General features: G+C 48.8%; 1 long non-coding RNA gene across 3 annotated transcripts; it reads left to right on the forward strand.

Annotated features, from left to right (window-relative positions):
• Positions 1 to 1,050: 1,050 nt before the first annotated feature.
• LOC308468643 lies at positions 1,051 to 13,010 on the forward strand. Of its 3 annotated transcripts, none has more exons than XR_013981754.1 (8): positions 1,051 to 1,984; positions 7,661 to 7,837; positions 8,205 to 8,389; positions 9,846 to 9,979; positions 10,193 to 10,248; positions 10,336 to 10,393; positions 10,743 to 11,203; positions 12,823 to 13,010. It is a non-coding gene; the product is annotated as an uncharacterized lncRNA (long non-coding RNA). The 3 variants fall into 3 exon arrangements; XR_013981756.1 differs by having other exon boundaries at positions 1,051 to 1,505; XR_013981755.1 differs by lacking the exon at positions 9,846 to 9,979 and having other exon boundaries at positions 1,051 to 1,505; positions 8,205 to 9,786.
• Positions 13,011 to 13,758: the final 748 nt, after the last annotated feature.

A 13,758-nucleotide genomic window follows, 5' to 3' on the forward strand; every position in this document is an offset into this window, starting at 1 on the left:
GGGGGCTGATCCATTAGAGCCAGTGGCTTCCTGCCAGTCCTCCTACTTAGAGCCACCACTGGGGTGGTCCTGGCTTTCAGCTTCCCCACCCTTAGCCTCAGTGTTGCTGGGAGGGTGGGCACAAAACTTGAATTACACAGACCCTGCTTGGCTACCAGCCCCAACAGGCAGCAGCCACCAAGGCCTACAAAGCCCAAAGTGGGCAGATGTTCCTACGGTTGGAGCGCTACTACTCAAACTAATGCTGTGAACATTTTTTGATCTTGATTCAGAAGATTAAGAAGGCAGAAGGAATTGAAACCGTTACTTTATTTTATCTGGGTTTGGGAATTAATCCAATACAAAAATGTTTTCCTGTACCCGGCACATCAACACCTCTTCATATTGTGTTAAATAATATTTCCAATTTCGGAATTGAAAAGTCTTTGATATTTTTTAAAAAATAAAAGCAAGAAAGACAATTTTCTACCTGCAATCCCTTGGGAGATGTTTGTTGATGGTGCCACTTTCAATTACAACTGGGTAGAAATTAGGGGGGGAACAAGAACATCTTATTATAGGGAAAGGGAAAAGCATAGACACCGCCCCCCCCCCAAAGAAAAACTGGCTATGGGAGGCTCAGGAGAATCTCCAGAAAAGCACACAGTGGAGGAGAATTTCCCGTCTCCCACTCAGTGAAGAATTCAAACTCAGGCTGCAGAGTCTACCAAAATCTTTAATGCTCAGATCAGTGTACATGGGCAAAATGCCATTCAAAGGCACAGCAGGTGCTACACATAGCAAAGCAAGCAAAGACATTGATCCAGGAATGACATATACCCCAACTTAAGAGCTAACTCCTCTTAAGCCCCCTCCCCAATAAAATATTTGAAGGGGCTGGGACTGCCCCCCCAAAAAAGTTGATGGGTATTTCCATTCAAATGGTGTGTGTGTGCCATGTCATGTGATTGATTGTGTAGGGCAGTGCTTACTGCCCCCCCCCCCAATATTTTATTCAAGTTGGTACCCCAGCAACCCTGTTATTAGGGACTGGGGTGGGCACTAATTTCTCATTCATGCGCAATGACCCCATGTTGAAAACAAACATATTTACATCCACTGTATTAATGGGCAGAGGGACTTTTTTATGTGCCCTTATGACCAACAATGGTGGAAGAAGCGAGCCAGATTCTAGTGAGTGAGCCTGTCCCTGGCTATAGTACTGGTTTTAGCCCTCTCACTGGTCAGATCTGGAGGAGCTAATGGGTTGAGGGATTAGGAGAGGGAGGCTAGGGGAATAGGTTTAAAATGGAAACTAAAACCAGTTTAGGTTAGATTTCAAAACTATTGTTAATATTTTTTTAAGTAAGCAAAGGAATTGTAAGGCACAGAAAAATTATTATTTACCACTTTAAAAAGAGATACAAGGGAAAACGAATACAAATGAAAGAATGTGAGGGGCAAAATCAAGTTTATTTACCTTGCAACCAACAAATCATTGGGTGTGAAAAGGAGCACAGGAAATGGTAGGTGGATATGAAGTCTGCTTCAAGCAGAGTGAAGAATAAATACAGAAAATAGAAGGCTTTTCTTTTAAAAGGCAACTAGAGAAGCCATTTCATAAAAAGAAGAATGGGGTTTCTGTTGTCAAAGTTGTTATTTGTTTGTTTGTTTTCTATACCGCCCTATACCCAAAGGTCTCAGGGTGGTTCACATAAAATATCAAACACACAAAATCAAAACAATAACAACCCAGTAACCCCGCCCCCGCCCCCATTTTAAAAAGGGTATAGGATGTAGATCAGGTCAGGCAAAGGCCTTGTTAAAAAGAAATATTTTTGCCTGGTGCCTTCACTATATACTTTAGGCGCAAACTTCACTGGGGAGAACATTCCACAGGTGGGGAGCCACTGCAGAGAAGGCCCCTTCTCATGTTGCCACCCTCTGGACCTCACATGGGTGAGGCACACAAAGAAGGGCCTCAGAAGATGATCTCAGGCTCCGGGTACGGTAGGTTCATATGGAGAGAGGCGGTCCTTGAAGTATTGTGATCCTGAGCTGTTTAAGGCTTTATAGGTCAACACCAGCACTTTGAATTGGGCCCAGAAACTAATTGGTCACCAGTGCAGTTGGACTATCATTGGTGTATGAAATATACTCAGAGTCGCAAAGTGATTTCATGCTCTTTATTCAGCTCATAGTGGTGAGGAGGAATGAATAAATGTCCCCTCACAGTATCTGCTTTATATACATTATTTACACAATGGGCTGCACATGATTGGCTAATTCTGGAATTCTACTGTAAGCCAATCAGGTTGTGGATTCACTTCTATCTGGAGCAGGATTGGGTGGTTCCTGCCAACCAATCATACTGCTGCATTGTTCTAGGACCAATCAGACTGCTGCATTCTGAATCCTATTGTTCTAGGACCAATCAGACTGCTGCCTTTTGGATCCTATTGTTCTAGGACCAATCAGACTGCTACAGTTTGGATCCTATTCAACTCAGTACATAACACCCCTCCCCTCTAAGTTCCAGTCCTGCCCGGAAGGTCGCATTCATAGTCCTCAAGGTATGCCGGCGGCCTACGTGTGCGTTGTGGCCTGGGGTGTTCCCTGGTCCGGGCTCCGGGTTCTGGCTCGTGTTCCAAGGATGCTGGCTGTGATGCGGCTGTTTGGTCTGGTGCAACCGGCTCGCTCAGTCGTGGTTCTGGTTCCGGTGTCCTTTCGGCCTCACGGGTCCTCTCTGTATTTACTGATTCTGCCTCTCCTGCTGGCCCCTCCTGCTCTATGGGCCTCACTGCCCCGCTGTTCCCTTGGGACTCCTCTGACCTGTCCTCCTCCTGGTTTTCTCCCGGGAATCGTCGCCGTATCTGGTCGCAGTGGCGGCGCCAGCATTGCCCCCCATCCGTTAGCACCTCGTACGACACGGGGCCAGTGACCCTGGTGATTGTGGCGGGTACCCATGCTGGGCCTGCCCCAAAATTCTTTGCGTACACTGGGTCCTGGGCCTCGAAGGTCCGGGGGTTCCTGCCTTCCCCCACCACTACCTCATCCTGAGCTCTATCGGGGTGAAGGCGGTCCAATCTGATTGCAAGGCGCCGACCCATTAGTAGTTCAGCGGGGCTCCGGCCAGTCGTTGAGCTGGGGGTGCTGTGCTGTGCTAGAAGGAATGTGGCAAGGCGGTACTCCCAGTCCCCTTGCGTCATGCGGCGAAGGGTGTCCTTGGTGGTCCGCACCATGCGTTCTGCTTGGCCATTGGTGGCAGGGTGGAACGGCGCCGAACGGATGTGGCGGATGGCGTTCTGCGCTGTGAAGGTTTGGAATTCTCCTGACGTAAATGCAGTCCCGTTGTCTGAGACGAGAGTGTCAGGGAGCCCGTGGGTTGCAAACAGCCTGCGTAGTACCCGGATGGCTGCGGACGTGGAAGTGGACGGTACCAGTGCGACTTCCAGCCATTTGGTGTAGGAGTCCACCACTATGAAGAATGTCTTCCCCTGAAAGGGGCCAGCGAAATCCACATGCAGGCGTGACCATGGTGCTCGGGCGGACTCCCAGGACTGGACTGGGGCCCTTGGGGGATCTGGGCGGGATTCTTGGCAGGCCTGGCAGTGTTTGACCCAGGCCTCTATCTCTCCATCGATCCCCGGCCACCACACATAACTCCTGGCAAGGGCCTTCATTCTTACTACCCCTGGATGTGTCTCGTGTAGGGCTGTGAGGACCCTTTTGCAGAGGGGCTGGGGAACAACGACTCTGCTTCCCCATAACAGGCACCCCTTGTGGGCCGACAGTTCATGTTTGCGGGTTGTGTAGCCGGCGAATTCTGGCCCGGGGCTGCTGCTGGGCCATCCCCTCCACACCCAGTCCAGGACCCGGGAGATGACCCTATCTTTCTTGGAATGGTGTGCAACTTCTTGTGCCTGAATGGGGCGGTCGGGAAGCAGCTCCAGGCTCATAACCTCTTGTGCAGGTGCTGGGTCAGGGCCTGTTTCCGGTAGTGGTAGCCTGCTGAGGGCGTCCGCATGGCCCATCGCCTTCCCAGGTCGGTGAATCAGTGCATACTGGTAGCTGGCAAGGAAAATTGACCACCTGAGGACGCGAGGAGACAGCACTTGGGGGGTCTGCTTTTCGGGGGCAAACAAGCCAAGCAACGGCTTGTGGTCAGTCACCACGGTGAAGGGCCGCCCGTACAAGAAATCATGGAATTTTTTTACTCCCTTTACGATTGCCAGACCCTCCTTGTCGATTTGCGAGTAGTTCCGCTCGGTTGTGTTGAGTGTCTGGGAAAAGTACGCCACCGGTACCTCTCTTCCATCCGGGAGTTGGTGCCCCAGGACAGCTCCAATGCCATAGGGTGAGGCGTCGCATGCTAGCACCACCGGCAGCCTCTCGTCGAAGTGTGCCAAGACCGAGTTTGAGACAAGCAAGTCCTTGACTGCCTGGAATGCGGCCTCCTGGCGCTGGCCCCACACCCAAGGGGCCCGCTTGTCCAGGAGTCTGTGTAGGGGCTCCGCTACCGCCGCCTTGTGGGGAAGGAAGGAATGGTAAAAGTTCAATAGCCCCAAGAAGGCCTGAAGTTCAGTCTTGCTCTTGGGCGCTGGGGCATCACAAATGGCCCATACCTTGTCCCCAGTCGGGTGGACCCCTTCTGCGTCCACCATAAATCCCAGAAAGTCCACCTGAGGCACTCCTAGTAGACATTTTTCCCGCTTCACCTTGAGACCCGCCGTCTGGAAACGGTGCAGAACGGTGCGGAGGCGGTCCTCAAACTCCTCTGGTGTGGGGCCGGCAATCAACACATCATCGAAGAAGGGGGTGACGCCAGGAATCCCTTTAAGGAGAGAGTCCATTATATTCTGGAATATGCCTGGTGCCACGCTGACACCGAATTGCAGCCGCTTTACCCTGAACGCTCCTCTGTGCGTCACAATCGTCTGTGCCTCTGCTGTGGCCTCATCTACTGGCAGCTGTTGATATGCTTGGGCCAAGTCCAGCTTGCCAAAAATTTTCGACCCAGCCAGGGTGGCAAGGACATGGCTGACCACTGGCACTGGGTATGCGTGGGCCGTGAGGGCCTTGTTTATGGTACATTTGTAGTCTGCGCAGATGCGGACCGAACCATTAGGCTTGACGGGTGTGACGATTGGGGTTTCCCAGGGAGCATTAGGCACCGGCTCCAGCACTCCTTGCTCTACGAGTCGGTCCAATTCCTCGTCTATACGGGGTTTCAAGGCGAACGGGACCCGGCGGGCCTTGAGCCTGACCGGTCGTACTGCGGGGTCAAGCTGTAGCGCAATGGGGGGGCCCGTATACTGTCCCAATTTCCCATCGAAAACCCCTGGAAATTCCTTGCATATGGCGTCCACGTCCACTTGTAAGCTAGTGTGGTTCACCCCGGTGACAGCTAGCCCCAGTGGTCCAAACCATGCCAATCCCAGTAAGCTAATGTAGGGGCCCTTGACCACAAGCAAGTCCAGTTGCCGCGTCCGCCCTCGGTATTGCACCCTGAAGGTCCCCACCCCCATTGTGGGGACCTTACGTTTCTGGAAGTCCCGGAGGGTGAATGGGGCCGGCCTGAGTTTGGGACCCCCAGTAGGACACAGTTTCCTTAAGGTCCTTGCCGAGATTATGGATAGAGTTGAACCCGTGTCAAGCTCCATGCGGCATGGGGCCCCCTCTATCTGTACCTCTACATAAATTTTCTCTACGTTGGGGTGGGGCAACTGGTATACCTGGAAGTCCGTGAGCTCCGTCGAGTTGCCTTGGTGCGTTGGGCCCCGGGACCTGGGGCTCTTGGATTGGTCATCTGATGCCTGGTGTCGGGTGGGCCGAGCCCGACACACCCGGGCGATGTGTCCCGATTTTCTGCACTGCCTGCACTCTGCGTTGCGGAAACGGCAGGTCCTCCTCTCGTGACTCTCCCCGCAGCTTGCGCAGTTCCCTCCTTCTCGTCGAGGCAGCTGTGGTCTGTGCGCTGCTTGAGTGCGCTGCTGTACTCGGTGCACCTCCTCCCTGTCGGATCCTGAGTCGTCGGTGAGGTCTTCATGGTGGACCCTCGGTTGGGATGGCAGGCTCGGCCGTGCCTCTTGGGTCGACCTCTCGGCAGCTTCTGTTGCCAGGGCCTCCTCCAGAGCGACCTGGAACGTTAGGTCCTTCTTAGCGTAGAGGCGTCGTTGCAGCTTCTCATCCTTCAGGCCACCGACGAGGCGGTCACGAAGCATGTTCTCCAGCTCTGAGAAGTTGCAGAACCGGGCGGCTTGGCGGAGAGAGGTCACAAACCCAGTTATGGTTTCCCCAGGGGCTTGCCGCTTTGCGTAGAAGGCATTTCGACGAGCCACCACTGAGGGCTGCGGCGAAAAGTGCCCCTTCAGCTGTTCCATTATTGTTTTGTATGGAACAGTAGCGACGTCTTCAGGCGCAAGGAGAGCCCGGGCGATTTCAAACGTCTCCTCTCCGCAGACGCTGAAGAATATCGCCCTCTTCTTGGCGTCTTCTTCGTCGGTGACCCCTTTGGCTTCTAGGAGGAAGGTGAAACGGGAGGCGTACGCTTCCCAGTCTCCAGATGCTGGGTTGAATGGCGAGAAGCTGCTGTTGGCTGCCATTCTGAGTTCCTTGTGCCCCGGAGCTGAAGCCTGGATACACGGTGCGAGGCAGCGGTGCGGCAGTTGGCGGTGCTGCGGTGCTGTGTGTGGCAGTCAGCTCAGCGGGATCCCACCTTCGTCGCCAGTGAAATATACTCAGAGTCGCAAAGTGATTTCATGCTCTTTATTCAGCTCATAGTGGTGAGGAGGAATGAATAAATGTCCCCTCACAGTATCTGCTTTATATACATTATTTACACAATGGGCTGCACATGATTGGCTAATTCTGGAATTCTACTGTAAGCCAATCAGGTTGTGGATTCACTTCTATCTGGAGCAGGATTGGGTGGTTCCTGCCAACCAATCATACTGCTGCATTGTTCTAGGACCAATCAGACTGCTGCATTCTGAATCCTATTGTTCTAGGACCAATCAGACTGCTGCCTTTTGGATCCTATTGTTCTAGGACCAATCAGACTGCTACAGTTTGGATCCTATTCAACTCAGTACATAACAGTGTAACATGCTCAAACCATCTTGCTGCAATGAGCAACCTGGCCGTTGAATTCTGCACCAGCTGAAGTTTCCAAACCATCTTCAAAGGCAGCCCTATGCATAATGCATTGCAGTAATCTAACCTTGAGGTTACCAGAGCATAGGCAACGGTAGTTAGGCTATCCCTGTCCAGACAGAGGTGTAGCTGGGCCACCAGCCGAAGCTGATGGAAGGCACTCTGGGCCACTGAGGCGACCCAAACTTCAAGCAACAGCAAAGGATCCAGGAGAACCCCCGAGCTACGAACCTACTCCTTCAGGGGCGGTGTAATCCCATCCCTAGCAGGCGACCTCCCAGGGTTAAACAACATGGGGGATAGAATTGAGCCCTGCGGAACCCCTGTTGGAGGTTCCACGGGGCTGAAAAGTAACACCCTCCAGGAGCGACCATCCAAGTAGGACTGGAACCACCGCAAATTGGTGCCACTTACTCCTAGTTCAGAGAGTTGCTCCAGAAGGATACTGTGGTCGATGGCATCGAAAGCCGCTGAGAGGTCGAGAAGAATTAACAGGGACATGTTTCCCTTGTCTCTCTCTTGACAGGTCATCACACAGGGTGACCAAGACAGTTTCTGTGCCAAAACCAGGCCTAAACCCTGGTTGAAATGGATCCAGAAAATCAGCTTCTTCCAAGAACACCTGGATCTGGTCTGCGACCATTCGCTCCAGAACTTCACTCCAGAAGTTAGAAAAACCAAGATTGGGAAGATTTTAACATAGGTAAGACTTAGAAGTGAGAAGGGTAGGTGGATCCAGGGGGGAAAGAAGGCTGTGCATGTGATAAAGAGCAAAGCAGAGGGGGAGAAGACAACATAGTTCAATTTCATGTTATCTCAGGTTGCCTTGTTGACAAAAACACTTTGCAGCCATTTTGTGATAGCTTCTTGGGGACTATAGATAAGCTCCTTTGCTAATGGGCAGAAATTCATTTTATTTATAATGTGGCTTCCAAGGAGCAGAATAACAAACCCTCTTGAGCAGCTGGCTTAAAAGTGGTGGCATTTGGCATGTGAAGCTAGGAAGAGGCATTATTATTATTATTATTATTATTATTAATACCCCACCCTTTTCCCTGATGGGAATCAAGGCAACTGACAAGCCACTTCAGATTGGTGAAGTTAGAACAGAATGAAAGCACAAAAAGAGAAATAACTATTGAAAAGAAAAGCTTTGGAAGTCACTAGGATCAAGAATTGGTTCTGGGGGAAGCATAAAAAGGATAAATAACTGAGAAAACCACAAGGAGCAGCAGCAAAAAGCAACCAACCAAAGGTGAGAGTATTATACCTAATTGTAGTTACTGGGCAACTGCAGAAGAGGCTCACCAAAATTTTGTTGAGTTTTCGTTCCTTCAGATATGTATAAATCCACAAGGTTCCAAACATGCCAGCATTTTGGATCCTTGGCAGTATTTCTTGTCTTAAGGTAATACATTTAGAATACCCATGTTAAAACTTGATACATCAAACAGCTTCCTTTGTAACAGTTGCCTTGCTGATTTCAGTGTGAAAAAGCAAGTAAGGCATTTTGAGGGGGAATCTACTGATGGCAGTGGTAGAGGCGGCCTGGTATAGGCATTGGAGTGAACAGAGGTTTTCACCATTTTGTCGGCCATTTTTAAGCAAAAAAAGTCCAGCAAACGTTTAAGCAATACATATTCATAATTAGTAGGAATGAGCCTTGACCATTTTTTCCTGTACATAAAGGGCAGAAAATTTTGTCTGCTAATGGTAAGGCTGAAATGACTGAGAAAATATTTGAAATCTTATGAATCCTGGCCATTTTGACTCATACATAAGGGGGCGGCTGATTGTTCCACTAATGACCAGAGCAGGGCCACACAAAATAATAACAACTCACATTTGTGAACATTTTGGAATGGAGATCTGTATCTCCTGTAGATAAAGGAGGCATGTAGCTCCCAATTTTCTTTGCCTGGGGTACAGATAGGTCAGCTTACCGCAGGAAACATGATCCATTTATTAGAAATTTAATTTGACCAAAATTGTATTACTGGCTTTTTGGTGAAAACTTGCATGATAGGGTTGATAGTTGCTGGGTTTCCAACAAATACTAAAATTTGGATCCTCACCAGTACTTCTGTTCCTAAGGTAATATATTAAAAAACCTGGTGTAGCAAACTGCTTCCTTTGTAACGTCTCACTTACCAGTAGTTACCTTCAACTGCAATCGTAGCTTCTATTAAAAAAACCTTTTGAATTATCAGAGATGGTGATAGGCACTAATAACTAACAAGTAATCTCTAACTGCTCTATTGTAATTATACCAGCAATACAGTTGTGTGTCTTCTGGCTAAAGGTCAACTAGGTGGGTATCTTGTGCTTGGCTGAGGAGAAAATATCTGTTGTATTCTGCCTGCAACTCTTTGTACAAAGATTCTTTCAGGTCGCAGTGAGGGGGACCATTCAAGCACCCTGAGCCCGTTAGAGAAAAGGTAGGCTCCAAATGGAATAATACATCAAATATGCAAACTAAATTTTCCAAAGAGCTTGTATTGAGCAATGTTGGTTATTCAATCACTTTTTCAGAAGAGCTGCGAACTGGAAAGCCTAATGCGGTCGCTCTCCATGCTTCTACCTGGAGGGACTTCTCTTGTCAGGACACTGCTGCAAGGGAGGCCCTTTCCTGTGCCATCACCACACAATAAGGTACATCTTTTGGTGGGACAGCCAACCTTGCTTTGTTCCAGCTCTTTTTTTTTTTACAGACCTCACAGAGCTACCTGTGCCTGAAGAAGATCTGCTCAATTGACAAGAGACAGTGTCAGAGCTCTTGATATATCAAGTGAACATCTGCAGCATAGGATTGAGAGATATCTGCGTCTTGACTGCACTGCTTTAGGTAACCTGCTGTTTTTGCTCCTCTGTGTCTGGAGGGGAGGGCTGCTGAAGACCCTAGTCTCTTCCAGGTGCATCTCAGTGAAGAAATGGAATTTTGCAAGCCTTCAGGAAACTTAATGGCAAGTGAACTTCACACTCCACAATTCAGTGATCTTTTTTAGTACAATCCTTTTGTGCTGGCCTCTCCATTTCTGTCCACTTGATCTCTTCACAGTTCTGTCCAAGAGCCCACCACACTCAGGTGAAGCCAGCTCTTCCTGCAGAAGTCAGGTTGGTAAGAACAGCTGTGTTCCATTTCTCTGGAATTGGTGGGAATGGGCTGGTGACAAGCTAATGAGTCCAGATTGCTTTTCACAGACCAGCAGAAGGAACTTCCAGGCCCATGAATTCACACTTCAGAGAGACAAACAAAAAGGTGAGCTTAAAGGCAGAGTTTTAAGACTGGGACCAGTCTCTCTGTTGCCCTGCAAATTAACGGCCCTGCAAATAGTGACTTAAACTCATCTAGGTGAATATCCCTTAAAACCTTGATTGTGCTCTGTCTGCAACTTCATAACTCTTAAGGGTTTTCTTTTTCCTGAGAGAACATTCAGTAATTCCAAAATTCAGGCGGGCCTTTACATTGGCCAGACTAAATATGTTACCCTCAGCTGTTCTTGAAGGTAGATATCAAAAAATTTCATTCGAGAACCAGCTCTGCCCCTGTGGAGCTGGCTACGTTGAGACTGTGTCACACGTTCTCCTGTCTTGTTCCCTATATAAAGATCTCAGGGACGAGACCATCACACCACTCCTATCTGCCATCCCGGGCCGCCAAATTGTTCTCACTCCTAGCCGACCAGAACAGCTCGACAACAGAGAAGACTGCTAAATTTATCGAGAGAGCAATGAGACTGAGAGCTGCCATCTGAATGACATCAGTGTCGTCATCCGGATTTCTCGCTTAGGATCTTATCATTATTATCATTATGTTTTATTATTAGTATTTTATTATCTCTGCCAAGTTTTAAGTACTGAGATTATTGATTCATCTGCATCTGGTTATTATTATCTTTCTCCCTGTCCTGACCATTTATATTTATATTCTTTCAATTTGGCTGGTCTATTTACTTAACCGACCTGGAACAACCTACCAGAGAAAAGGCGCCGCCCATGGGACAGAGGGTCATTGATGAATGATAATCCAGCTTTTACCTAGGGTTTTAATAGGCCATAAGATTATACGGTAACTACATTTGTAATATATTTTTGTCAGTGTTTGTCCTTTGATGCTATGGCCTGTTGGCTACGCAAATAAAGTCTTTGAACATTCAGTATTCAGAGTGTTCGCTCAGGTTTTGCTTTTCACTTTGTTGCATCGCCCCCCCCCCCAAAGGAAAAGGCGCTGGTGGTTGGCACTCCTGGTTTCCAGGACGGGGTTCAAGTCCCTGCAGTGCCCTTTCTTACTTCCAATGCAACCTCTTTCTCTATCTCTCTATCTCCTCCTCCCTAAGAACTAAATCAAGCAAGGCGCTCCCCTGATGCATCACTGGCGTGTGTCTAAAATAAGCTGTATTACATGGATGCTTCCCATTCTAGCACTCTCAGACATAGGGAACAAAATACTTCTTTTTTTATTGAAAAAAGACCGTCTCTGAATTTTGCATTGTTTGTTTAGGAAGTAAGCTAAACAAACAAACAAATGGATCCTATTTAGATTATGCAGAATGTGGAAAAGGCCGGGATGAAAGAGAAATGGCATCATGTTCACTCAGCAGAAGAAGAACAGCAAATATAAGATGCTCAGGTGTCCTATTTTACAGAAGACGGTGGTCAATTTTCAGGGCTATCAGAGGCTTAGGATGTGGACATGTGACAGTTCTCTCTATGAAGGTGTCCTCTATTTGAATGGCTGTGCATTCCAGGTCTGGTTGAAAGATACAAATTGGTGTCCACTCCTTTGGCCAAGTGTCACTGGCCACTCTAAACAAAGATGTGTCCAATTTCTGCAGTTGGGAGTATCTAGGGATGCAATATTGCATGTTCAGTCAGGCCCTTTTGTTTTCTCCTGATCCTGAGGAATGCGGTTTGACCCTAAGTAAGTTTACTTCGAAGGAAGTCTGAGTGCTTCCAAAGACTTACTCCCTAGTAAGTGCACGTTGGGGTAGGGTTATAGCTCCATTTCAGAGTGCATGCTCTGTATGCAGGAGGTGGCGTCCCAGGCATTTCCAGATAAGGCTGCTAGGAAACATCCTTACAGAGCCACTGCAAGTCAGCGATACCCAGACATTAGAAGAACTCTTCAACCAGATCTTCAGGAGCGCCAGAATTGCATTTTGCAACATTTTCCACATTAGTTTGTGGAAATTTCTTTCTTACTTCGGGGTGGTATTGCTGAAGGGAACGGCACACCTTCCCCTGCAGTGAGATTTTCAAATTCCAGTTATCTGGAACATGCACATTTTTGCTAGTTATCTGAGGAAACATTTTATAGTAAACTGGAAGAGGAAGTGTGAGTTACTGGTGCCCCCACTTTCCCCAATATGTACATATATATATATATATATATATGGGAATGGAGCACCAATGACTCACACTTCCTCTTCCAATATTTATTTTAGTGCGTGTAATTCCCCTCTTTGAGAAAGTTCCAATATTACTGTATTAGAATGAAGTGCATGTGACACAAAATGTGGCACTCATTTGGTACCAATGTTCTGGGCCTGGTTACATGGCCACAGCCTTAGATTCCAACAGAAATCAAGCAAGACTTTCCCTGACAGGCTTCCACCTTCTGCCTTCTGCTTATACAGTATTCACCATAAATCTACAGCAGTACTCATAAACCTCTTTGTTGTTTTACAGCTTTATCAGAAAATCAAGCATGTGTGAAAGGTCACAGCCACACCATACCCGCGAAGCACATTTAAAGCACATGGTCACACACCCAGAATCGTAGGAACTATAGTTTACCCCTCAGTTTCTGTGGACAGCTTGTAAAGACTTTTCCTTTCCCTGACCCATAAAATTGGACCTAGTCCTTTGTGCTTGAATCTCTTCCATTTTTATCTGCTCTTACATATTTTTATGCTGTTGTTTTATGGAATGCCAAATGGTATCCTTTTGGTAAAATATGCAGGGATATCTGATATGTAAAATGAACCGTAGAAAGAGACGAAGGGAAGTCATAGATATCTTAAGGGTGTAAAAATGAGTGCTTTAAATGGTAAAACAGAAAATTCAATAAAAATTATATACCCCCCCCCCAATGGTTTTAAAAGAAACGACACGAGAAGACTCGTACAAAGTTATTCCAAGGAACGGTTATTTTGTTTTGCATCTTTCCCTTTCCAATTTCCCGCCCCCGGAGGGAACCGGGCAACGCCGCCTTCCGAAGCCGAGAGCGGGGCAGGGCCTGGCTGGAGGAGGCGGGCGTCTTTCTTGGGGAGGGCGGCCGCAAAGGCCACGAGGAGGGTTAGGCCCGCCCGGCAGGCAAGGAGCAGTACGGCCGAAGCCGGGGACCACGCCGCGGTCTCTCCGCCGACGCCCCCCGGCCAAGGCAGGCCTTGCGGGGAGCTGGGCGGCGGCACCGTCCTATAGCGACGCCCTGCTCTCCGTCCCGGGGAGTCTCTCGGAGGGCAGGGCAGCCGAGTCCGGCGTCCAGAGGGCGAGGGGGAAGCAGGGGCGTCCCTTGCTGGGGGAGTGGGGGACTTTCCCCTCCACGCGCGGGGGGCGGGTCGAGCTGCACCTGTTGGAGCCCCGCCTGCCGCGCGGACCAGAAACGAGGCGGATGGAGAGACA

The sequence above is a fragment of the Podarcis pityusensis genome, assembly GCF_964106645.2.
Source record: "Podarcis pityusensis genome assembly, chromosome: Z".
NCBI lineage: Eukaryota > Metazoa > Chordata > Lepidosauria > Squamata > Lacertidae > Podarcis > Podarcis pityusensis.